Raw genomic sequence first — 27,518 nt, forward strand, 5'->3', positions numbered from 1 at the left:
ATGAGTAGATGACCCATAAAACTATTCACAAGAAGCATTAGTTTAATTTAGGAAATTTTCCCCTTTTCCACTCTATAAACATTACTGTGGCAATTTTCATAGGAAAGTACTGTGGGAAACAGCCACCTCTGCTTTGGATCATTAAGTACAACTAATCGCCCTCTTGAGGATATTTCTTGCTGTCCTCTAATTCAGAGAGCCATTAACTGTCAACAAATGTCAGCCATGGGAATCATTATTACTATTTTGAACCACAAATATGCAAAATGTAAAGAATAATTCTATTTTCTTAGCTCTTGGGAAAAATAGTGTTCTCAATTTGTAGATCATGTGAAAGGACTTGCGCACTCTTAGGTTTATTTCTAGTACTGTCACAATATTCCCCCGACTTCTAACTTTCCCACTCGGTCAATGGTCATATTAACTATATTCACGTTGAAGAGTTGACTGAATACTGTAGCACCTAGAAGAACAGTAAACACTAAAAATATTATTGAGAACATGCTCTTTTAATTCATAGTCTCTGTTTAGTTTCTAAATATTAAGTGGGCCTTTGGCTTATACATGCAACCACTACATAGCAGTTTGACAAATTGAAAAAAACAAACACAACACAACAACAAAACACCACAAAAACATACCAATGCAGACAGGCTCCCGTGAAGTGCAGGAATCAGAAGTCATCTTGTGCTGCTCTGTTCAGCAAAGTACTCCCATTCCAAATTTTCTGTCCAAAAAAACAAAACAAAACACCACATTGCAGACATATTTACACTCAAGGCAGAACAAGATCAGAATCACAAAAGTTTTTAGTTTTTTCTGTAAGAAAACTTTATTTTTATTGGGAGAGTTAGAATACGCTATGTCTCCCGACAAAAGGCAGATCACGTGCCCCTTTCTTGCAGAAGGCATAATCCTTAGGCAGGACTAAAGCATCTAAGTTTCATCAAGCCAAAGAGATCCTCAGTTATATGTGGAGCATAAGAATCTCACCATTTACTAACATTTGCCAGGACTGGAATAACATGTTATTTTAGATCTCATTCAGATGCATTTATTTTATTTGTAGACAAACACACAGCAATTAACTGCCCTAAGTCCTATAAGATCTATTAAAATACATGCCTAGCCTTAAATATCAGGATCCTAATCTTGAGACCCTCCCAAGGCTTCTCAGAAAAAAATATTTAAATCCACAGGGTGCTACTGAACATCATAAAGAAGCTGAACAGATTTTCCCCAAATGGCAAAGAAATCAGCATAATAGTATGAGAAAAACAAAGGGCAAGAAAACAAGTCTAGAAGGGAAGAATAAACCATCAAAGTTTCAATGCAGGATCTCAGCACTTCCTTTCCATGTTCTCATACCTATCAATCATCAGCACAATGCTATTATGCCTCAAGCAGCTAAAATAATTTCTGTAAACTGGACCTAACATAGCTAAAAAGCTGCACATTCCATCATGACATACCTGCTGTTAACTGAGAACAGCAGTTTTAATGTAGCTTTTCTATGTACTTGCAGAAGGAAGCAGGAAATTTGAGTGAGTCTTGGAAGCTGAGTTTTTGTCACACTAAGATCCTCATGGCTTGATTTATTTATAAATATTGTTTATATATAAAAATCAAAAGAAAAAAAAAGACATGGGACACATGCCAGTTCTTAAAAGACTACGTAACTTCTAATTTCTGCCAGAAGAATCTTTTGGAACATCTGTAAGTCACCTCCACGCTAGAGCAAAACATGTCACGCTCCTTCAGGAACAAGTTTCTAAATAAATGCTGTACATGAGGGTTGGCAGACCAACCAGCCAACAAGTTTACAATGACCTTGTACAAGGGAAACAACAAGAACAAACAGTACTGTAAGACCACTCATAATCTCCTGGTTCTTCCCACCACTCAAGTGCTGAGTTTCTGTATCTGCAATCAACTTAACTCAGACTTCAAATACCCAAAATGTAAGACCTGACTTGCCAGTCAATTCCTCGTGCCTGTTGAGAAATCTGCTTTCTGCAGAGCAAACCCATTACCTAGCCAAAATGGAAGTCAGCGTCTGAAAGATTTTTCTGATAATTTATTAATACAAATTGTTTTTCATTAGCACAAAAATTATTACACTTATTCGACAGAACAAGGTGGGATGGAAAAAAATACAAGTCTCAGATTTAGCCATGTATAAAAGAGATAAAATGTAGCCATTAGATTATTATAGACCTTCACCCTTGGTTTGTTCCCTCTTTAGTGACATTATTATAAACTGTTCGTCTTCCCTCTTAGGCTATCTGAAGAGTCTATGAAGCCAATAGGTTTGCAAGCAGGCAGAAGACTCTGCCTGGAACTCGGACAGATTAAATACAGTGACCTGTCAGATCTTCCCACCAGACAAGCACATTCTCAGACCTACGAAGCATTTTTTCCCTCTTCTTACGTGTTAAAAGTATTTCTAACTCTTGCTAGAAATATATTTAAAATCAATTTAGAAGGGCATCCAAAACACCATCAAAAATAAGAAAGTTCTTCTACTCCAAGCATCCAAAAAGAGAAAAATAAAAGCACTTTCTCCAAGTAAATCTGGAAAATGTTACTAAATTTTAGTACCTTGCAAAGCTTGCTCTTAACTGGGTAAGATTGCTTTGGGTAGTTTTCTGTTGACAAGCAGGGGTTAACACTGTTTTCAAACCACATTTCCTTTTTCTCCCATTATAAATGACTGGTCAAGCTTTTTTTGCATGAACAGAGGAGAAAAGTTCCATAATCCTTCAGGATCTTGCAATGAAATTTGAATGCAAGGTTTCCTGTACCTGCAAGGAGCTCTATTTGAGAAATTACAACCTTGATGATATCAGCATTTAGAGCTGGCAGAGCTACAGAAAGGGTATTCCTGACATCTTCCTCATTCACTCACTCATTCCTGGAGGCAGCTTCCCAGCCCTGAAGCAGAACTGGACTAAAACAGACCCTGGCAAGCAAATGCAAAAGCTTCACATTTCTGGCCTGAAGCTGTGAGATGCTGGGGTACATAGATAAAGGCATAAGATCTAGATGTGGCTTCTGTATACTAAGAGGTGTCTACATTCAAGACAGTCCAGTGTCATAAGCGAAAACACTACAAAACTTGTAATTACTGATAATCTTAGAGGAATTTGCATTTCATTAGGTTTATTTCGATTCCCCAAAGCAGGAACTGTCACTTCCGAAGAAATGAAACATCAGAACTAAAATCACAGAGATCTTAAATACCTTTAAACTTAAAAATTGTTCACGCAAACATTCAGATTACATTGAAGACTTAACAACAGGCTATAGATCTCGAAAATATAATGAAATGTTTTCAGTATACCATCGGTTTTCAAAGGAGTCATAACTTTTGTTAAGTAATTTACTGACAGGTCTCTATATCTAGTTGCATCTAGTCCATGGCCACTTTTAGCAAGTTTTCTTAACATTTTATTTGGATATTAGGTCAACCTATGAGCAAAAATAAACCGAAATAATGAAAGCTTCCTTTCTTCATCAAAAAGTCAATCAGAAGATAACAAGCAAGCAAAGAAACTTGCTTCAACTCAGAAAGCTTTAACAGAGTTATCCTAGAGCTATTTTGGCTTTTCAACTAGAAATATATATCTCTAGTATATACATATATATATATGTATATATGAGAGAGAGAGATGTGTATATATCTATCTATCTATCTATCTCCTGTATATTCTCTCAATGAAGAATGAGTTCTGTGAAGGTGTCTCACCTTCATACACCAAAAGGTAAAGATTTAAAGGCTTCTTGTATTACATCACTTCCTTTGTAGTGCCCCAGCACAACCAACATGTACCACTTTCTGCTAAAAACAGGAGAAGATCAATTTTCTTATTCACTGGTAGTTTTGAGAGCAGCTGTGAGCACACTATCTTGTACCAAAATGAAAGGGTTTACAAAACTGATCTTATAAAAATGGTAATCACATCATCAACAGTATCGTATATTGATAGAATTTATCAGGCTGTCTCTCACAAAAACATTCCTGTTTTTTGATTCAAAATTGATTTTAGTGAAAATTCCTCTTTTTATAAAAAGATGCAGGGATGCTAATGGAAAAATTATTAGAATGACTGAATTTGTAGTCTTTTCACACAGTGTGCTGTCCACAATAGGTTCCTGGGATTTGGTTTAGTTCCCAGAGCAAAGCAATTGGCCCGGATTCTGCATTTCTCACAGGGACTCAGCTCATGCTACAGTCAAATTCTGCTGCTGCCCAGGAGTCTTGCTGTGGTACTACAGATGTTACGGGTCTTACTTCTTGGCACTTGGTTCACAGAGAAGAGGTGCTTGTAGCAAGTTAAATGAGGTGACTGTATTTCAGCAACAGGAATGCTGCTGCTTGCAGCATCCTACTCTAAGAGGATTTAAAGGCTGCAAAGGTAAGATTCAGCTGAGAACTAAACATAGAATTAGTTTATAAGCATATTTATATATCTGTATTATAGACTTTTCTTCTTATACAAATACATAGATATATATACATGTGTATATTTTCAATAATTATTAGTATTCCTATTCAGCCAAAACCAAACATAAAATGCTTAATGCAACAAACTAATAGTTGTTTGTGTTCCTTTGATTTTTCCCCAGATTTACCCTAAATTTTGCTGTTAGTCTAAATTGGTCCATTAAAACAGCTACATGTTAGAACAGTAACTTATTTTCCATAACACAAAAAAAGAGACTAAATAAACCTAGTACTTCTTAATAGTTATCCGTGTCATTTAATTGTTTTAATAGCTTCAGAATTATTTTTGCCTCATGCCAGCCAACTGGCATAACACTTTCAAGATAGTAATTGTTTCTGAGAAACAGTCCTAGTTAGAAATATGTTCATACTAGAGATTAAAAGAGACAGTTAAATTGAGATTTCCTGTTTGGACAACTCTCAGGGCTAGATAACATTTTACAGACATCGAGATCCTATGCAATAAGGCACTAAGAATTTCTTTACAGATGTGACAGGTGGAGTTTGGAACACATACCAGGAACAGATTAAAAAAAAAATAATAAATTTACAAGTCAAAAATATTTAAATGAGTCCATCTGGAGATCTTTATAGCACACTGCTTTGTTTTACTCTAATGTAAGAAACCACTTTTTTTTTTTTTTCTTTTAAATAACAATGCAAAAAAAATGTGCTTATCAACAAAAGGATTCAAATCCTTTGTAGCAACAATCTTTTTAAGTATCTTATAATGCCCTGTTGCAAATAACTTGACAGTTAATGGAAGTGATTTTGCAATACTCAGTGGCTCTGTGCTACTTGGGAACTGCTAAACAAACAGTAGGTCAAATCAAATGTCTCACAGGGATAGTTACAGCAGTTCATATTTAAGAAAGGCTTGCTTCCATGGAAAAGCTCTTTCAGTAATAAAAGTGAGGGATTTTCACACTATTTTTTAAAAACAATTCTTAGTTAAAAACAAACAAAACAACCAACCAACGCCCCCCCCACACACGCACCCCCTACAAAGAGAAGGAGTTGTACATTAACTCATGTCATCTTTTACTTTGGTAGCTCAAGATCATATTTCCCTACTTAGCTGAAAGCTCTTTAGGTATGCTCAATTAACGCTTTTTGCAAATAATATTAAAGTGTTTATTCAGTTAGAGAAGTTCCTTTGGTCTCAATTTCAATACGAAACTGATCCTGAGAAAATACTGTATGGAATTTATCATCTTCCATGCAGGATAACTCCAAATAGAATAATAAATATAACACAACTTCTAATTTGATCATGACTACTTAACAACTACTGAAAAATCTAGACCAAGAGACTTCTGTTGTTTTTTTAAAACAGTGAAACACACAAAGTTAGCAACAACTGAAACTTACGGGCAAGATTTATAGGAAAACAAGTATAGTGATATCCATAATAAGAGATCAAAAAGGAAACTCTTGCCTCTCTGCCTTCTATAAATCTCTCTATAAAATATTGTTAAAATTGAAATTAACATTATTCAGTATAAAACATCAAAAAACACACGCAAAATCAGAATTGATGCTCCTCCTGTATTTCCAAGACAGGATGGGGCGGGGGGGGTGGGGGGTGGGGGGGGAAATATATATATAAAAATATATATATATACATACATATAAAATGTATATATAATTATTATATATTTTATATATATATTTTTAAACTACTGGGGAAGGTTTGCAAGTCATATTAAAGGATTCTGTATCAAGATACTACAGAAGATATGATGACTGTCAATGAAAATATCATTTTTCTGTCTTTCTCTGGGACTGATTTAAAGTTAAATATTTTTATCTAATCTTCTGATTATTTTCTCTTTATTTCTATCAAAACCACCTTCCTACTCCAGATGTAATAGTCAAGCTTCTGTTAGCAGCTTCTTTGCACTCACAGAGATGGCTGAAAATAACTTCTATAAATTTTTTGGCTATCAAATCATTATAGTATTTTCCATTGAAAATTTTGTTAAATTAAACATATTTCATAAAATCTCTCCAATAAAGTGAAATCTGTTTCTTTATACATCATTATTTTGTTTATACACAAGAAGATTCACTTTAACTAGACTTGTTCCAGCACACCTGGCTACAGTGCAGGACATTCACTTTAGTTCCCTCAAAATATTAATCATTCAGGTTCAACCAACAGTCCAAGAGCCACAATTAATCCTTCACAACACTTTTATCTGGCTTGCTGTCTTCTTCCGACTATGCCATTTCCTATGGGCACTTTGCAGCAACAGGTAATCTGATCCACAGTGTGCTCTTTGTCGCCAGATTTCTTTCAGGTCCTACAGCTCCTTCTATCACACAACAGGCAGTTTGTCAGAAGATGATAGAGAGACTTTCAGGAAAGATGCAAGACATCCTTCAAGGAGCAAATATCCACCACAACAATATAACTGGCTCAATCCTAAAGTGCCTCAGCAAACGGGCAGTTAGAGAGGAAAAGTCATGATTTACATACTGTGACAGGTATGGTCTGCTCATGGCTACTGTTTCCAGCAATAAGACAGTAGCAGATCCTGATCCACATGTAGACTGACAGTATTCACATCAATGCACTAAATCCAGCCACATGGCAAACATGGAGGGAAAGGTTATAGTGCACCTACTGCCATCTCCACAATGACCTCTGTTGCCTACCTGGCTGAAAAGACCAGAACTAGTTTTTTCCAAATGTACTGTAAACAACAGTTTAAATGCCACATGTTGAAGAGATTTAACACTGCTGGAGCACTGATGCATTTTCCAGAATGTGTTTTATTGAAAAGTTTCATTTGCATTCAGAAAACATAGAATGGCAATTCTACCAATCACCTGGTATATACTTTAAATCCTTTCTCAGCCTTCCACTTCATATTTAGCTCACACACTGTCTTTGCTTGGCAATTCTTAACATTTTCAGTCTTACAAAGACCTTTCCAGATCTATTTTTGTTACAGAAGTAGCTATGGTTTCTTAAGCTTTACAGACTCAAACAGTACCTGTTCACTTCCCAGCCCATTTTTATTTCTTTTGTTCTTAAGCAAACGTAACCTGTGAAACTCATGCATACTCAGTCCATGTCAGTCTTGTTTGGAATAGACATGCCTCACAAACAATATGCCTGAATTTTTGAATTCTGATGAACCACTTGTTCATATGCTTGAATTTACACCCTTTTATGCATGGGATACAACTTCAAACCAGCAGAGCAGACTCTTGTGTTAGGTTTCTGTGTTGGCCTTCACTATCTCCTCTCACCAGGTTTCTTTGGAAGTGGGTGCAATTCCATATATAATGTATCTGGATATAGCCTACTCATTCCTTTTATCTTAAGTCACAACTCATACAGTGCTGAAAATACGGATATTATTGCCTTCTCTAGTATTTCAGTTCCCCAGTCCATCAAGCTTCAAAGGGACCTTAACTGCAGGAAAACAAGGAACTTAAAAGTAAAGTAAGCAATATGAAACAAGCACGTTACTTTCATGATAAATGACAGGGAGGGGATTCACATGCCATGTATTTGCTTTTAAAAGCCTGAGGTTTGCAGGTATTTCAGGCTATTCAGAACTCTTCCTGTCTTCTCCTTGTCCAGTCAGTCCATCTTACCAACAGCAGCTGTTGCTGACATCTGGGCTCAGCTTACTTAAGTCTTTATCCCTATAGCCCCACGCTTAGCTAGAATGGCTCAGCTACACTTGCCTTTCTCTGTAGGAAGGAAAAAAAAGTCCTGATGTATCAGTCGATAATCCTGGTTTGGAAACTTGATACATTTTCAGCAAAAACACTGGAAAAAAGAGCAAATATCTCAGGCAGAGAACTATCGAAAATGCAATTCAATTCACTTGCTCTGAGTAACTTCATATATGTAAATCAAATAGGTATAATGTAGATGTTCAACAGCTTATACACGAAGCTCAAAATATGAAAGGTCACCAGGTCCACAGTAGCTCTCTTTTTTCCCCCATGTACTTTGAAGAATTCCGAGCTTACTTCCTAATCGCATTTTTTCAGTTAGGATGATACTGCTGCCAGATCTTTGTTACACTGTTATCTATCTGTTGAGCAGTAGTATTAATGATTATTTTAGGATCTGTTATACTGTACAGCTTTTGTCCATTTTTCTAATTTTAACAGCAATTTTTTTCAGTGACCTACACACCAGGTGATCTGAGTGGGAATTTAAGGTACATTTCATAAACACTAACAAAGCAATGAAAATTAACAAACCATAAAATACAGGAAATTAACTTCTCATTGCATCATCAATTTATCTACCCACCTAAATGAGTTTAAAATACCAGCTTCTAGCAGTCTGGTGTTCTAGGGACACTCAGCTGCCACTTCATTTATAGTCTGTTTCCTTAGCAACACTATAATCCATCTGGCTGCAGAAAGCTAAATTCCCAAACCATATCCTCCTGTATACCGGAAATATGCTCAAAAACATTTATATTTTAAACAGCATACAGTCATCGTGATTAGTGAACATATAAATGAATCTGGAAAAGCAATAATGTTCTTGACAGACATGCAAACTCGCCCTGCTCTAGCATGAACAAGTGATTCACATACAGAGAATGGCACAGTCTTTTCAACTCCTAAGTGCTGCATAGCATCTCGTTCTTGACACTGGAGTCTTAAGTTGCTAAAGTTGCTGAAGACCCAAGTCCTGGCTCTAAGAGGAAGAGATCTTGTATATCATCTTCCACCAAGAGTTTCAGAAATGAGAATCTTTCTCTCATCTTTGTTCCACCATGCCCAGTTGACAGAGTCTTCAGAACTTTTCTCTTAAGACTTTCCAAAGAGAAGTTATTTGATGCAATGCTATTAATGGAAGCAAAAAAAAACCTGACAAAAGTTAATCACATTATGAAGTAGAGCCACGTATCTTAAAAATACTTACTCTTCAGGTTTTTGCATCTAAAACCAGAAATACCATCTGTACAAACCAGTTCATTTGGATCTAGCAGTTTAAACAGCAGAAGTGCTAGTACATGAGATTTCGTGGTTTGATTTGCTATTTCCAGAAAATATGAATGCAGATGGAACTTGCCTTCTTGTCAAAATGAAGGGAATGGGGAGGAAAAGGCTCTCAACTTCAGTCAGCAAATGCACTCAGCCCCAAGTCTATCCTCATAATAAATGCAACAGAAATTTCTTACAGCAGATGCAGATGTCCCGATACCAGTAAGGCACAGTACAACCTCTCCCTGTTATAAATACTCTAAACATGCCTTTATGAGTCAGTATCAAATGTTGCCAAATTTCTTTCAAATGCCACCTCCTTATCATAAATGACACACTTGGAGCCTGAGCAGACATGCTGAAAGAATACAGTAATGTGAAGGATAGAATTAACTTCTCAGCTCTATCAACTCATGAACCCTTCAAATCAGAAATAAGGCAAGAGGTGGGAGGCCACACTGCTACTAAGTTGATTTTGATCCAAAAATAATCAGGTAGTTCCTCTCCAGGCCACACAAATTTTTCCACAGTATTCAATACAAGCATACAAAAGTCTGGGGTACCAGTGTGCACATATGCATTTTTGAGAGAATGGAAGTGCAAACATAACACATATATTCCTCCAATGTGTCATGACATGTCTTCGGCTAGATGTGGGAAGTTTGTGGTTTGGAACTTTTTTTACTTTGTTTCTTAAAATTATTTTGGTAGTAATAGGAAGCACAGGAAATTTGGTAGAAATACAGTTAAAAATAATTTTCTGCACTTTTGAGTTTATATATGCAAAAGCATATATGCATACAGTTAGTGATACAGGAACCAAGATATCACAAATACATTATGTGCAGGTATTTCTAAACACATCTACAAATATCATGTAAGACTTCAGAAAAATGTTCAGAGAAAATTCAGAAGTGAAAACTGACAGAAGAGTCTAAATCAAAATGATCAAGTAACAAAAGGCTTGTTGGAGTAATACCTACTGAAAACAAGACTTTAATCAACACATAATATCATGCGTTTTCAAATTACTTTTCAAGTCTTTGACAAAAAAAAGTCATCTCTGTTTTTCATAAGATATTGTACTCTCTTTTCTATCATACACAATGAACCTTGTGCAATCCTTTCAAAGGGATAATTTTGTGAATTACACTATTGATGCAGAAAACTTGTAGCAATAACCATTTCTAAGTAGTATTAGGTTTTGAAGTTCTAGCTAAGACAGCTTTAGAAATACAGGATTATTATTTTGCAATTTGCATCAAAAACACATGCTTTTTCTCCCCCTTTGTTGCAAAGGTTTCCCCTTGTGCTCAAAGCAACTCAAACTGAACACTTGTTTGTGAACCTTTTCCTACAACTTTTTTTCGTTTTTCATTCTTTTTAAAACAATAGCTTGCAGAAATTAGTGAGGTAATGAAGATAATTTAAGGCTCCAGAAGAACTGATATATAGGAATGAACACCACCACAGAAGAAACACACATTCAAGTTAATTATTAAGCATTCAGAAAGGGTCATTAAATAAGGCATGTGACCATATATTAAATACTGACAAGAAAGTAAAGACTGCAAAGGTGCTCACTAAGGATCAACCTTGCCTAAAGGCAGCTGTCCTAAAAGCTGGATAGCAAGGCTAGAAGACCTATTGAGACTCTTAGGATATAAAGCAGAGAAACGCTGAGCAAGTAATTCAACAGCAGGTGGAATAACCACTTTCTGGACAAGCTTGTTTTTCTCCATTGACTGTAAAAGTGCCTGGAAGGCTAGTTGAGACTACTTCAGTGTCACTGTAGTCCTCCACAGATTATTTCTAACACATCCCTGAATAGCAGCCTATTGTCAGTGGGTTTAAATTTACTATGCGTGGGTCCATACACCTAATGAGGCCAAAAAAAAATCACATAACTAAATATCTAGCTTTCAAAAGCTCAGACTGAAAACTTAGATTTACCTCCTAAACCACCAGCATGCATTCACTGCACATAATGAGGCAGGCACCTGCTGGAAAATACAATGCTTAATCATGTGGGAGAAAGAAGGGAGACATTTCAAACATCTTATCTGTTTCAAAAAGCAAGGCTAGCAAAAGATTTTTATTTTGCCCACACACGCACACAACAAAAAAAGTAATTCAACTAATTAGATCAGCATGCCATAGAATAAGGTCTGCAAGGCTGGCTGGAAGAAGATTGGCTTTTACATGCCTGGCAAAAGTTACATATATATTCCTGACAGACAATGTATTATTAGACATCTTAAAAAAAAAAAAAAAAACCTATGGTTTTGTTTTGTTTATTTTTAATGAGCACAAGAACCAGATTCTTCTTGGAGGTTCACAGGAAAGGATGAGGGAAATGCACACAATCTACAGTATGGGTAACTTCAATTAGGCCTTAGGAAAAAAATAATCACAGTGAGTGTGGTCAAACACTGGAACAGGTTACTCATAGAGGCTGCAGAATCTCCATCCTTGAGGATATTCAGAACTCAGGCAGGCACAAACCTCAGCAACCTCATCTAACTTTCAATCTGGCTCAGCACTGAGTGTTTGCCCACCTGACCTCCTGAGGTCTCTTTCAGTCTCAACTATTCTGTAGTTCTATTCTCCAGCCTCAGCCTACTTAGGCTACAACAGCTATTACTCCTTCACCACAGCCTGTTAAATCTGAGCACTGGATCTGAAAGTGTGCTTCCCCTTTGCTTTCTCGATCTGATCTGCTTGGCCAGCTGACCTGACCCATGCAACTAGAGGGCTGCAAACTAGATTAGGATAAAATATTCTAACTGGCCAACTAAAGTGACTAGCAACTACAAATTATATATTAATCAAACAAGAGAAGGATTTGGCAGGAAAACACAGGAAGCAGCTGGGCAACAAGATGGCCCAGAAGAAACAGGTCAGTAAGAGTAAAACATTGCAGGAAAATAACAGTAAAGTCACCAGACAGCATTGCCTCACAGACAACAAAATGAAAATTAAGCCCCAAAGTTTCACCATCCTCAAATCAGCTATATTATCTTACATAAAAATTATGAGGTAACATTGGTCATTTCATAATCCATGTACAAATCATTGTCAATCCAGGTATGGATCATGACCTACTGCTACAGCTCAGACAGTCACAGTCTGAACTGGCATTTAGAGGTTCTAACTCTGCTAAGGATATAGGAAGTGATCAATGACATTCTTGGGGGGGGGGGGGGGGGGGGGAGTGCACTAGGAAAATTACACACCCAAAAACTATGTTAAAAATGAACGCTATTAATATCTGAAAGTCACACTCTGAAGACCTGAGAAGTACCAGTCACAGGACTCTAATTAAACGGCACCACATAGACCTTAATTACATGACTAAATACTACGTAACCACACAGAATCCAGCTTCCTTCAGGAAGCCCAGCACTCACCAGACGAACAACTGTTCAAAACCTTGCTTTCTCCACAATTATTGTGTGTCACCATGTCATATTTGATCAACATGATTCAAACTTTGCTTTAGTAACTCCAGAAGGAGAAAATCAAGGATGAGCTGCGAAAATCATAACCATCCACTAATTCTCGTTGCCCAATTTGAGAAGCAAAGTGCTCTGAAAAAAAACGGACCCTAGACAGCATAAAGCACAGCTCCCAAAGGCCGCATCATCACCACTTGAAAGCTTTAAATTTCCAAACACTTCTGTGCTTATGCGGTCTTAACAATATTCTTTTAAACACAGCTTGTGTATAATATACATCTAGATTGAGGTAAATTAAGTTACAGTTACGCAAGAGATTTCTTTAAGCACTATTCAAACCAGCAGGACTCCTCAGACACTTCAACATGTGTCTAAGTGTAAATATCTTACCAAATCAGTGCTTTTGCACAAAGGCAGAAAAAAAGGATAGCTCATCTTTCTCCTAAAGTACACCTTGAAATGTCTCCATGTTGAGATTTGTATTTTACAAGGTTTCATTCACATGAAGTTGACTGGAACTTCACTGAAAAAGGTGTCTGTTCGGGAAAGTACTTTAAAGCATTTACTAAGTCACATCACACATATATCTAAGCATTATCCTCAACTGGGAAGAAGGCAACTACACAATTTTCCTACTGAAGTTCAAACCACGCTACTAGCTAGATTAGCAAAATAATGGCTGTCAGCAAATGCAGAGGAAAAAAAAACAACGTTTGATTAAAGTATTTTATAAGTCAATGAGAGGCAGTGTGAACTAACAATTTTCAACCTCAGATTCTACTCCTGTATCCTGCAACTAGGATTCTTTAAATAGTTACACTTCCTCTTGCCTCACTTTATTAATTTGTAATAATTAAGTCTGACATGCTTCGAAATTGTTTTGAAATTTATTCATGAGACTATTATGTGAGATTAACTGCACAAATTGATACCCAAAAAGCACACACAGTGTAAAACACAATGCACATGCACCATTTCATTACTGAAATGTGCCAGGGGAGGTTTAGGTTGGGCATTAGGAAAAGGTTCTTCACCCAGAGGGTGGTGCAGCACTGGAACAGGCTCCCAAGGGAGGTGTCACAGCCCCAAGTCTGACAGTGTTCAAGAAGAGACTGGACAACGTCCTCAGACACATGGTGTGAACTGTAGGGTGGTCCTATGAAGGGATGGGATTTGGACTCGATGATCTTTATGTGTTCCTTCCAACTCAGGACATTCTATGTCTCTATGAACTAAACAGTGAGATACTGCAAAAATGTGAAGCAAAACACACACAGAATGTTATGAAGTACACAGGGTTCGTTGATAATTTCAGTGACAAAAAAGACTGCAAGCATGGCAAGAGTCCACAATGACTTATTTTAAACATTTAGCCTAATAATTTTAACTGGTTAGTAATCTCTCCAGGCATCTAGAAATAAACCACACATGCAACCCTGCTCTGCCCAGCTTGTTACTTACAGAAAAATAATTAGGAAAGCAACAAAACATCATGAGAACACAGGCCATGAACATGTTCACATCTAGCCATCAGGACTGCAGAACAAGTTGTGTAAGCCTATCCCTGCCTACCCCTTCCTTATGGGCAAGTGAAAAAGACACCAAGCCTTCACCTACTCCCTTTCACCCACCTGCACAAGTGGACAAAAAAGCAGCCCTGACAGTTCTAAGCAGCTGACTACGAAAACCAGCATTTTATAGTGCCAGAGATCCTCAATGCAGGCAAATTACATCACGATGATTGAGCACAGAGTTAAGAGAGGCTACTTACAGTGTTACTGATAGACTACATAGACACTAGTAAATCAAGCAATGCCAGGAACCATTCCCAGGAAACAGAACCCAGTCACGCAGACTGCTGAACTGCTACTGACTAATGCAGCACGCTTCTAACCCAGGTCAACTGCGGCTCTCCCATGCAACTCTTGGGCAACATTTCAGATTTAACACAGGCCTGTCCCACCCAGGAGCTTGTATTCACTTATTCTGTTCAGGAAGGCAGGAGGGTTTCCACAGCATTGACAAGGGCTAATCCGTGTCAGTTGGCTTCAGAACCAGAGAGAACAGTCTTGGGTGTATATAATTAGCTGGTATAGAAGCGGTCATAGCCTCTCCAGGATTTGTCTGCTATTCCTTAGAGGAAGATTTTTAAAGTGGCACATGCAATAAAGTATACAAACATAGCCTGATCAGCACCACTTGACAGAAGTCATCTACACATTGTAGTACACAAGAATAAAATTAGAAATCAGCACAGCTCATCTTGGCTTCTTCCCATTTCCTCTGAGCAGACAAACCTTGCATATCATGGCCTAACATACACAGTCTCATTTCTCAGTTCAAAAAAAAAAAAAAAAAAAGTTCTATACATTAGTGCATTAACATGCACTCTCACAGTAAGGCCACTCTCCAATAAATGAGTCATACAAAATAATGTAAGGAGACAAGTTTCTGAGGGCTGATCATTTGGCAGTAAGTATTTCAAACAAAAGTTATTCAGAAATTATTATTCTTCTAATTATTAATCATTACCAAATCTGCTTCTGTAGACTAAAGATGTAATTACTAGTGAATCTATTACGTTATCCTGGAAATGCAGCTACAGCGATGTTGGCAAATACATTTTCACAATAGATAACTGCAGAAAAAAAAACAGCAAAAATTCATTTGAGAACTGAAAACACATGGCTATTCTGTATTGCCAATACTCTTTAAAATCTCTTTACAATTTCAGCTATCCAGAAATGGTCTATTTAAAACTGTCTCTTTCATAATCCAATGCCTTTGCTTCCTCACTCTAATGTCAGGACATATACCATGTCCCACAGAAAATGCACTGTGCAAAACCTATTTGCCACTGTTTAAGCAATCACATTTTCAGTAAGGACAAACAATCTTATTTAACAATCCTCTTGGGCATGAGTCTAATATGCCAGCTATACCTAGCTCTGACCATTTAAAATGTGTACATCACGTGTATCTTCATGGAAATCCACTGTTTTCTAGGAAAACTGTACTGATGTGCAACGACAACTTTATAATACGCTTTGTTACATAGATTAGCCTGCATTGGATCACCTCACTTTTAAAGACCAAGTATGAAGAAAACCATGTGGAACACCCAAATAGAAATTACATACTCATTTAAGAAATACCAATGGTTTTTCATTTTCTTAAGTGAGACGCTTCTTTTTTTTCCTAGGAGCAACTCCCGAGTATCAGGAGCAACACACACACCGTACCGACACCCGCAGGTTCTCCCTGATCAAGAGTTTTGCACAACCAGTAGTCTGAAGAGCAGGAGGCAGCCGGCAGCCAGCCTCCCCCGTGTCCCTAACCAAGTGTCCCGCCTCGGGGAGGAAGAAGCGCCTCTGCCCCTCGGTGACCTGCGAAGCGACATCAAGTGGGAGCTTCAAAGCGCGGGGCCAACGCACGGCGATGAAACCCCTGCCGGAAGCGCGGTCCCCACACACCGCCCCAGCTCCCGGCGCCCGCCAGAGGAAACCCCCGACCGGCGCCCCGCCGCCCGACAGGCAGCCATACCTGTCCGCACGGCCACGGGACGCAGCCGAGAGCGAGCACCCGGGGTTGGCAGCGCTCCTGCCCCCGGGCCCCGCTCTACCTCACGGGGAGCGACCGCCGCCTCCTCTCGGCTGTCGCGGAGCCCGCGCGCCCGCTGTCCGTTTAACGGCTCCAGCGGCGGCCGGCCGCTCTGGGCCCGCGCAGTCTCCTCGGGGCGCCGATCCCCGAACCGGCCCAGCCCACGGGCACGGACTCCCGGGGTCCCGCCAGGGCTGGAACTCCCTCACAGCCGTGGTACTCCAGCTGCGGGAACCGGCATAACGGTGCTGGGCTCCTGGCGGTCCCCACCGCAACTCTACGCCCTCCTTCCGCCCAGACCGCTGCCCCCCTTGGGCAGGGGCAGCTGCCGCCCAGCCCCGCGGATCCAGCACCGGCAGCCGCGCAGCGCCTCGCCTCTCCTCACCTCACGGCGTGGCCGGTGCCCTGCGGAGCCCAGCGCAGCACAGGCCCGGCCTGAGCCCATCCCTCCGAGAAGTTTCCTGCCATCGCAGCGGCCGGGGAAAACAAAAGCTTCGAAGCCGGGAGCGAGAGGAGGAGGACGGGCAGCGCAAGCGGAGAAGTGAGGGGCATTGCTCGCCCGCCGCACCGCTGCCCTCGGCTGCCGTCTCCTCTCCGAAGAGCAGCCCGCTCAGCGCCGCCTCCCCATTCGCTTCAGCGGCAGCTCTGCTGCACAGGCAGCGCCTCGGAACCGCCTGACCGAGGAACGGGCGGGCGAGCCAGCGCCCCCTTCTCTTCTCCCCGCCGGCAGCCGCTCCCCGCGGCCGCCCGTCCCGTTCGCCGCAGCGCCGCCGAACTCCGCCCCCGCCCGCCCGCGCCGCTGCTCCGCCTCCCGGGGGCGCGCGCACGCTCCGGCCCAGCGGTGGCCGGTGTCGGCGGGCGCTGCGCGGCGGAGCTGCCTCCGCAGCGCAGCCGCGGGTGGGTGCGCTCCGAGCGCCGTACCTGCGGGCGGCAGGGCGGCTCAGGCTGGGCTTAGCTGCTCTTGTGGGGGTCCTGCTCATTTCTCGCCGCCAAGCGTCGAGCGGGCTGTTCTTGCAAAGTTGGAGGCACCTCTTTTAAAAATCCGCGTAAAAGTGATGCTGAAAGCAGGATTAACAAACGCAGAGGAGCTCCAAGCCTCCTGCAAAGCAGGGATGGAAACATGGTATGCACTTGGTGGCATCACAGTCCTTGCGTACAGCAAAGGAAAATTAACGTAAAATAGTCCCTGACTCGATTATATGGAGTTGTAACAGGTGATTTTTAAGAGCTAAGACAAACCCTTATGTCTCCATCGTTGCTCACATAGCTAACTCGATAAGGAAGAAGATTTGCCAGATAGGGTGTAGTTGCAACGCTAAGGTCACACAATATGTGGTACTAGCAGATTTATCACCTCCCAAACTGGCATAGGGAAACTACTGATGCTGAGAAGAGCAAGACTAATTTCAGGCCAAAATCTATGTGGTTCAGGATAGCTTATTGTGGTTTTAGCTAGTTATTTTATTATGTATTACTTGGCAAGACTCATTATATTGTATTAAATTAGTTTACAAGGATGTAAATCAATATGAAAACTCTATATTGTATTACAGAACTTGATGTCTGAACCAGGAAGAGTTTTTCACAATCCCTTTTCCTTCCTATTCAAAATGCATTTACCTGATTGGCAGCTAACAGTTCTCTGCATTAAACCACAGCTTCTCACTGTGAACTCAGAATGAGAGAAGAGAATAAGGAAGTTTCTCATTCTCCCAAATGGATCTCCTAAGCATGGAGTTGATGGGATGCCGCAGAGTGTGAGCAGCCACATCCACTGATATTGCTTTGACTTTTGAGAAGTATAACTCTCGATTGTGTTCTGCTGCACTGCAGCCACAAGGCTATGGTTGAGAAATGCAAAGCAAATCCAGAGAGGGAGCACTTTTTTTCTGGCTGCTTTAAAAATTCTTGCCTAAGTAAAATTATTTCTTTATTCTTACATCTTTTTCAACAAGTGCATCTGAGCTCTTTTTTTGTTGTAATTTCCCATTGTGGGAAAATTGCGGTTAAGTTCTACTGCTCATATTGAGCAGTAGAAAGAAAAAAAAAAAACAATGTGGGCTCTATTTGTTTTCTAGGGTACACTCTGAACACCTCCCATCTGAAATAAGCATAACTAACCAGTGAGAAACTGCCCCACTGGGGCTTCTGATTTGTTTTGCTGTGGTTGGCTAAAGTCTTTAAATGCTTTTTGTAGCATAGGAGAGACATGATGTATTGATTCAATTTGAAAATCCTCAGATATTATCACTGCACTCCATCTTGTGGAAGAGGCAAAAACACATTTTAAAATGATCCTGTAGTGGTTCTTTTTGAGTAATTAAACCCAACAACATCTGGTTCTCACTGCCAAAGCAAGGAACTACATGTAGCAGTGGATACAAGAAGTTGTTTGATTCTTAATCTGCCTAATTGTACCCAATGGATTTGTGTTAATGTGCTTTGGTTTTAGGTATGAGCTTCACATCTACTACCACTTTGTTTCGACAAGGAGCATTAGGAAAGCATTTGAAGAGCCTAATTTAAAAAAGAGGAGGTAAAGCAGAAATAAACCTGCTTTCTAGGTGAGCTTGCCAAGGAGCATCCCAGCTTTGGGAGAGTTGTCATGAGGCTAAAGAAGCAGCCAGGTGGAACAGGGATGGTGATTTATGGGGCTATGTGGCTGGGGTAAAGTCTCTGCTAAGCTCCATAGGGAACTGACTCATTTAGGTGGGTTTTGGTTTGGGGTTTTTTGTTTGTTGTTGTTGTTGTGCTGTTGTTACTCCTGTAATAAGTACACTAATCTAGCTGTATCTGGGACACTGTATTGAGGATCACTATCTGTCTTACCAAAGAAACCCTCAATGATGAGGTCCTCTCTGCCCTTCTGAAACTGCCTCTCATGGCTTGTGACATTTTTCCCCTTGATGTTCAGTGCTGCTTTGGGAAATTAGGATAAGTATTGAGGTGACAACTATGAACCAGTGAAAAAGCATGTTCATATATATTTGTGCCTGATCAGGCATAGAGAAAATTGAGAAACTTACCTGGATTCACAGCTATAGAAAGGTTAACCTTATAATAGTTGCCCTAGGACAAGCTTGAAGAGAAAGCCATTTAACTTTAATGAATAACTTAAAATACAAGGGGCTACTAATTCCAACTGTTCCTTGGGTGGAAGAAAAAAATGTTTGCTTGAGAAAAGACTGCAGAAAAGATTAGTCATTCAGACCCAAAAAAAGCAGGGAACAACAGGTCTTGCGCAGGTAGAAGTTAGGAGAAAATTCTGTTGTACAAATGAGGATCCTCTGAATTACCTCACCCCAGAAGCAGGTTCCACAAGGAAGCTAAATTTAATTAGCAGATGTGAACTGTGATTTTATTTTTTTCCTGAACTCCCACCTCTCCTACAGTAGCAGTAATGTTTGTGCCTCTCCCTGTGATGTGGCATGGAACAGCAATGCTGAATTAAGCCCTGGGTTTTTTTTTTTTCATTTGCCAGGGAGGGACTTGGAGCACATAGTGCTCAACTTGCCAGTTGCCAATGTGCTTTACTGCTCCAAACTGTGCTAAGTACAGTAAGGTCAAATTGATCTGTTTCAAGCCATGCCTCAGTGCACATAAGGCCTTGAAGGTGGAATGTCTCTTTCTGTCTACTGTTATAGCAGTGGAGGCAGGTCTTGTTAATTCCTAAGATAATATTAGGTCAGGGAATCTTTGTTGAGGTATTTATTAGCCTTTTCCAGACTCCTTGGTCATTTTCCTAGAGCAATGACTCATCACTTCATCACTGCACTGATTACATTAAATTGTTATGATTATTATTACAATATAAGTAACATAATGCTTATGCTAATTCACTTTGTGTGCAACAGTCAGAATTATTTAAACAGTTGTCAACTGAAAATATCCTACATGAATGTTTCAGCATTATTTAGACTTTTCCTGATTATACTATTCATAATTATGATATTTAACAGTGATTATTTCAATAGAGCATGTGAAGACTAAGAGCAAATGGTCAGACCTTTTTGTGAAACCATTAGTATTATTGAAGGGAAATCAGGATGTAACATGACTGCTCTTCAGTTTTTGCTAAAATTCAGCTCCACAGATTTTTTTTTTTCTTACAGAACATGTCGAAGAGTAATGCTGGGGTAGGAGTGACAGAGAAGACTTGCCCAAAAGAAAAGGTGTGTTTTTTAGAAACATTGAACATGAATGATAAAATGTTGCAGTTATATTTTATTTTTCTAACCATAGCAAGAAGTCATGAAGGTAAACAGAAGAAAAAGGAAATGTTCAGAGATTTTCTATTTTCACTTATTTTATTAAGCAGTTAGTTATAGGCAGCCTCAAAAAAGCCTTGAGTTTCAGGCTATCTGAACTCTCTGCTCTGAAGAAAAGGAAGACTTCAAAATGTGGTTTCTGGTATATCCAACATAAAAACCATATCGTCCCTTTTGCCTACTTTTTATTTGTAATAGAATGTATTTGAAGACATGAAAAAACACAGTATAGTGTAACAAAGAAGGGGCAGTTCTGAAGTCTGACCTTGTGAGGGTTATTCATGTGCTTGAAGTTATACAAGTATTTTATTCTGCTTATATGTGGAATGCAAGCAAGCTCACCACAGTAACTGGATTGAGTGAAGAAAGGCTGGGTGAGTAAGGATTATACTGAAAAAACAGACTGCTATTTTGAAATCGAGATTTATTACATTTACCTGAGAATTGATGCAGAAAGCTTGTGAACTGCAACTGAGTTTGAAATGTAGCATGAAAATGCTTTCACACCTTTCTCTAGAAAAATGAGGTCCTCTAGAGCTGCTTTTGCAGTGGAGCAAATATCAACTAGTCATTTCCTCCCAGCTTCAGTACTTTGTTTTCTATCTTGTTTTTATTCTGAGAGGGAGATGGAGAAAGAGAAAGCATTTGAGCAAAATTTATGTCATTGCCAAGCAAATATGAGATAACTTATTATGTAATTTCAGGTACTGCCACAGATTCATTGTCTCGTCTTTTCTTTTGGCCATCTGACTGCTCTTGAAGTGATTTCTCTTCTGTTTGTCATAAGAAAAATCAAAAAATGGTCAACAAACCTCATAAATTCACCTTCCTCTCAAAGGCTGTTTCAGTTGCTACTGTTTGCCTTTGAAGCAAGATAAACCAAAGCTCTATTGCATCTGTGCACCATCCACATCATCATGAAAAAAATGTTTTGGGAAAATTTTACTGTGGTGTTGCACATAATTTTCGTTTATCTCTTTAAAAAAAAGATACAACCCTATTTTAATTACACCTGAGATTAGCTATTTTTTCAAATTCTTTTAAAGTTCCCTTTGTCCTAAATATGCTTTACCATTTTTAGGACAAAACTTGTAATATAACAGGGACTTTACCTGCAAAGCCTTTTACAACTTGCACTCCTCAGAGAGAAAAAAGGTATTTAAGAACATAAAACACACAGCGTAGGTCAACATGGGAAATGCCCCACTGGGTTGGACTGTGGGTCCTAAGAAACCCTATCTCTGTATTTTCAATCCTGTAACCTTTTGCTTTCATTTGTTGTTCATTGTAGTTCACTTTTTCTCCTTGTTTTCATTACCTTTAGCACTCTCCCTCCCAAGGGGTCTTTAAGGTTTTGCTAATATGTACCAAAACAGCAGCAATAGGAGAAACTATTTATAGAGTGCACGTAAGCTTGGCCACCTTCTTTGGGCCTTTTTCCGTGTACTCCCCTGGCTTCCACAGCTGTAAGGAGGGTAAATCCTTGCCTAGTGCTTTTACTATCAATTTTTTGTACCTATTGTCCATGAACTTGTGCAATTCTTGTTTGAACCTGCTGTTGGGATCTGCTTCCACAACCTCTTTTGGCAGCAAGTCCAGTAGTTCAGTAGCTACTAAGTAATGTGTTCCTTTTATCTGTTTCAACCTAATTTCACCAAATGAGCTAAACTCTGTGATTTGATGAAAAAAGGTACCATGTTCATCTTTTCAGCTACTTTCATGATTTCATAAAATCATGTCACACCACAATACTCTCACAGTTGAAAAGTCTCAAAGTTTTTAGTCTGATCTCAGAAGCCAACCACCCCATTTAATCCCTTTATTAATTTCTGTTGCCTTCTCTGTATTTTCCTTAACTCTACCATATCCTTTTGCAGATACAAGACCAGAATTGTATAGAGCATGGATGCAATAGAGTTGATGCACTAGAGTTGAGGCAATATGGTGCTCTCTCACTACCACTTCAGATTATGTCAAACACCTTTTTCACCTTTTGTTTGAATACTTCTACAAATTCATCCAGTGATTTCAGAGAAATTCAGTCTCAATGGCTCTAACATTTCTTTTCTGAGTTGTATCTGGTCATTAGATCTGGCAGTGCTATGTGACAATCCGTGTGCCTCAGCAAAAGCCAACTCATTTAGACAATTAGATAGTGTTGTTATTTTTCAGAAGTCATGTTGACCTATACAAGTTCAGAATTTAATTCTGTCCCGGGAGTGATGACTTTTCCATTTTTTTGTATAATGTATGAATATGTCTATTGGTCCCAGTGTTATAGGTCTAACCAAGGAACAGTTCTATTTTGAGTGAAGTGGAATTCTTATTTAAATAAGCTCAAATATATCTTTCATGTGAGGCAGACAAGGTGAAAGCGCTGTACATGTAGATCCTAAATAAAAAGACAGCAGAGAGAACAAATTAGAGTTACCTTTGGAGCAGTACTTGAGACCTGCGATAGAAAAGTCAGCTTCTTCCTTTGTGGCTGGTGATCTCCATGCTGAGTAGATAAGGAGGAGGGGAATGGGTGCTCCTTAAACATTGTTGTGATCTTCATAGGTTTTTATTATTTTAATTTCTAATTTTAGATGCACAAATGCCAGACGTGAACAATTAGGAGGTCGTAATCAGAGACGTCATGCTATTGAGCAATTTGTGTGCATATATGTGGATACACCCCTTGTATGATGCACCCTTTGACTTGAAGGCCTCTCAAACAAACAAACAAACAGATACAGGCTGAAGAAATAATTTTTTTCTTATCCATCTTACTTAGGGAAGTAACAGCTTTCTAGTGATTAGACATCCTGCTTATTACATTTTGCTTGGCACATCAGTTCTTGTCTCTTCAGTATCCACATTATAATAATAATGTAGAGCACCTGTAAAGGCAATTGCACAAACAGCAGGCTCTTCTTTTATAAGGCTCTGCTGCTTTTATTTTGCATTTCAAAAATGTGGACATTATAAAGCCATTTTCTAGCAAATAAGATAAGGTGTTACCTGTTCATTTTTAGGGAGGAAGGTTGTAAAATAGCCAAAGTATAAGTAAAATATCCATTTAAAAACTAATAACTTGACACTATTATATTCTTATGAATGCTCATTACCAGGGAGAAAAGGATTGTTGAAAGTTCTATGTCACTTTAAAGCAACTCTGTGTTATTAAAAGTAAACAAGTTTGAAGTATCAACCCTTTGTTAATGATCAGCATATTCCTTTCACTTTTTGTCTTCAAGTAGACCAGCTGACACCAGCTCTGATTTTTTTTCTTTATGCAGGGAGGAGGTGGTTACAGCAAAGATGTATTTTAACCCACAAACTTGGAAAAATAAAACCATCCTTTTTTTCAATTTCAGATCGTGTTTACTGAAGCATATTTCTTCTGATTGCTTTATATAAAGTCCTTTCTAATGTTATGATTGATGCATATAAATACACAGGCAGTGAGATGGCAATCACCAAGGAGGGAAAAGAGCTATGAATAAATTTAAGCTTGAAATTTAGGACATTTCTAATCATCAGAAGAATCAGGTTCTGGAACAGCTTTTCAGCAGAAGTCACGGTGGGATGAACTCTTTTCAGTACAAAGATGTCATCTGTGATTTCCAGCTCTGCCAATTTAATCAGAAGGCTGTAACACAGCCTGCAGTCTTTCTTTCTTGTGCAGAACAACAAAAAAACCCACTGAATTCTGCAGTCTGAGCATCCTGCTGTCTATGTGGGGACATAGCTACAGCTCTCTTGGGGCTTAAAAGGAGAAAATCCACATTCTGCTCTGCTACACCTTGCCTGTGCGGGGAGTGAGCTCTTACTGAGCTGTGGAATTGTGTTAAAGAACTTTTGTGAAAGCATCTGTGGAAATTTTAGACACGACTGCTTTTCTGCCAGAGGGCATTGTCACCAGAGCTGAGGCAGCAGAAAAGCTCATACAAGCATCTATTATTTGCTTCAGCAAAAGGTCAGCCAAGATTAGCTCAAAATACATTAAGCAATAGGTTATTAAGCAACACCAGCTGACTTTGTGCAGGAGTAGAGGTGCCCACAGAGGCTGTTCCACAACTGAGCTCCAGAGGCAAGTGAACTCTGAAAGAAAGGACAGGAACAGCTTCTGCCATGTCTGTGGTGACTATCTGACACACCTCAGCAGCTGTATCTATGCAACCAGTTATTTCTGCTGCAATCTGAATTATAGTCTCCATGCAGCAAGGACCTTTGAAGTATTAAGCTTGCAACATTGCTGGACAGGGTGAAAACACTTCGCTTCCAGATTTATGCCTTCTTGGATGCTTTCCTTTGTCACACTGAGAAATGCATGATAGATGGCAGGAAAAGTCATTGGACAATATGGACTTTTGGGTCTAACTCAAAAACTGCTGTGCTTCCTTTCACACTGTCCTGAGGCCTGCTTCTTCTTGGCCTGTTCAGATGCCTCTGTACCACACTGCTGGTCCTTTCAAGTTCTGAAGTGTTGGTGAAAGGGTGTTTGACACCTTGACCAATGAATGTCTTGTTTCAGCGAGTCAACCACAAAGCTACCAAGCAGTTTTAGCGCAGCACTCATGCTGGCATGTTTTAGCCCAGGGCATTCTTCTTAATGGTGATCAGGAGATGCTTACATGTTACATCCTGACTACTGTGTTAAACAGAGACGCATGGACTTTAACTTCTTTGTTGTTGAGGTATTTTTCTTTCTTAATCCACTCATACTTTTGTCCTCCATAACATCTCACAGCAATGAGTTCTACAATTTAATTATACATTTTTAAAAGGACTGGCTTGCAAGCCTGATAATGTGCAGCAGCTGCATGTTCCTCAAAGCCTGTTTGACATTTTAGTGCCCTCATTGCAAAGTTCCAGCCTACAGGGACACACACAGAAGCTAGAAATGGAAAAGATCCATTATATCATAGTGTTAGCTCCAGCTTTAATAGAAAATGTTTGAGTCACAGCTTGACATGATAACATCAGTGTACTTAAGAGATATAGCAGGTCTCAGAACAGTCTGCAGGGTGCAAAAACAAGACGACTTCTGCAGTCTCCAGGGTGTTTTTCTTCAACAGAACGAGCAGGGCAAGATTCCCCCTAGAGCTACTGTGAGTATTTCTTTCAGAGTAGTTGATATTTTGAGTAGGCCTGTCATTTTCCTGACAATTGTAGTTCTAGAGGTATTTCCTATCCTTCTTCAACAGTTGCTAGACTAATATTGTGTGCATTTGTTTGTATAAGCATCACAGAAATTACATTGTTATATTACTAAATCACAGTTTGTAAGTATCTTCATAGGGAATACAGTTGGTTTTCAGAAACATAAACATTGGTTAAAGAAGAAGCAATAAATGGTTGAAAGCATACCACAGTCAGTCTAGAAGCAGAACTTAGTTTTGAACCATAAAGATAGCAAATCACTGTGGTGATTTTCTAAGAATTATGCAGAATTATCTCTCACTTGAAACTGTTTGATCAGTAGTGGGTGTGTTTTATCCCTAAAGCTTTTTTCTATTTCTAAGAAACAGGGCATTAAGGAAGCATTACTTCACTATATTTTAGATCACATTAGATCATCACAGGAGTTATGTCTAAGATTGTATAAAGTATGAAAATAAGGATAAAGGAACTCAGAATAACCATCAACCATTGAAAGTCATAATTTGCTCTGGAATAATTAACAGGAAGTAAAGATCAGTTAGGTTAAACAAAAACCCCTTTGGTAATCTACTGAGGGCTTTTCCTACCAAACAACAACACTGCAGATTTATATAATACTTTTATTTAGTCATAAATCCAAAGTGGTATGCAGATGGTCTACATGATTATTTCATGCAAAAAAGCAATCTCTTCTTGAGTAGAAATATTGTAATTATTCTCTGTCAACAACAATACACTTTATGCTGGATCAGCAGTGTTGCTTCTGGATATCTGGGGTATAATTCCATCTATAGGCAGAATACATGAGCTACTGTCTGTTTTTATTTTAAGAAAATGATAAACAAATGCTGAAAAAAAAAAAAAGTCTAAGTATATGCTGGAGAATGTTCCTCCAAACCAATCCTCAATATCTGATTAAGATAACATGGATTTTACATTAACTTGCCTATTTTTTTTCTCAGAGAAAAAAAAATATATTATCTTTCTCTCAAGAAGTTTTAATTCCTTCAGTCCTCCTTCTGGATGAAAAGCTTTATTTCCTTCATTTTTAATGGAAGTTTCTGAGCTGTATGATTTTAGAGAAAAGATTAAAAGTCTGCAGGAAAGGTTCAATAATTGTAAATGAAATAAACACCATGAATCCAGTACTTTTTAAAATTCCCTGATGCTTGAGGATAGTAATATGATTCTTGGCAACTGGGACTTGAGACTTTTCTGTGCTTTGAACTGATAATATTGTAATTCCTACCTCTTTACAGTCATTTGGAGTAGATGAGAAATAACTTAGATTGTGTTACGGCCTCAGCTCTGCATTCCAAGAAAACTCCAGTGAACTCATACAGATTAGGTAACTCCAAAGTAAAGATGATTGGTTTTTTTTCAAAAGTATGTCCTTTGCTACAAAGCATTCTCAATTAATGGGAACATTCAGTGGTATGGGGAACAACAAAACCAAGCTTTTATAAAAGGTAAAATTTTGTAAAACTTGGCAATTCGTCACATCACCTGCCCAAGTTAGATAGACTTAGACTTGAAATGTCACATACATTTTAATTAGCACACTAT

At 39.0% G+C, this 27,518-nt stretch overlaps 1 protein-coding gene across 4 annotated transcripts in view; it reads right to left on the reverse strand.

The window, feature by feature from the left end:
* The window catches only part of GPR63 (G protein-coupled receptor 63), a 62,519-nt gene extending 45,201 nt beyond the window's left edge, over positions 1–17,318 (reverse strand). For 2 of the 4 annotated variants that reach the window (XM_065056540.1, XM_065056542.1), the window contains exons 1-2: positions 16,922–17,318; positions 642–727 (exon numbers count right to left, since the gene is read on the reverse strand). The gene's annotated coding sequence lies outside the window, so the exon portion shown is untranslated. The other 2 variants (XM_065056541.1, XM_065056543.1) reach the window with 2 other exon arrangements.
* Positions 17,319–27,518: the final 10,200 nt, after the last annotated feature.

This window comes from Columba livia, chromosome 3, assembly GCF_036013475.1.
Source record: "Columba livia isolate bColLiv1 breed racing homer chromosome 3, bColLiv1.pat.W.v2, whole genome shotgun sequence".
In the NCBI taxonomy this organism is placed as follows: domain Eukaryota; kingdom Metazoa; phylum Chordata; class Aves; order Columbiformes; family Columbidae; genus Columba; species Columba livia.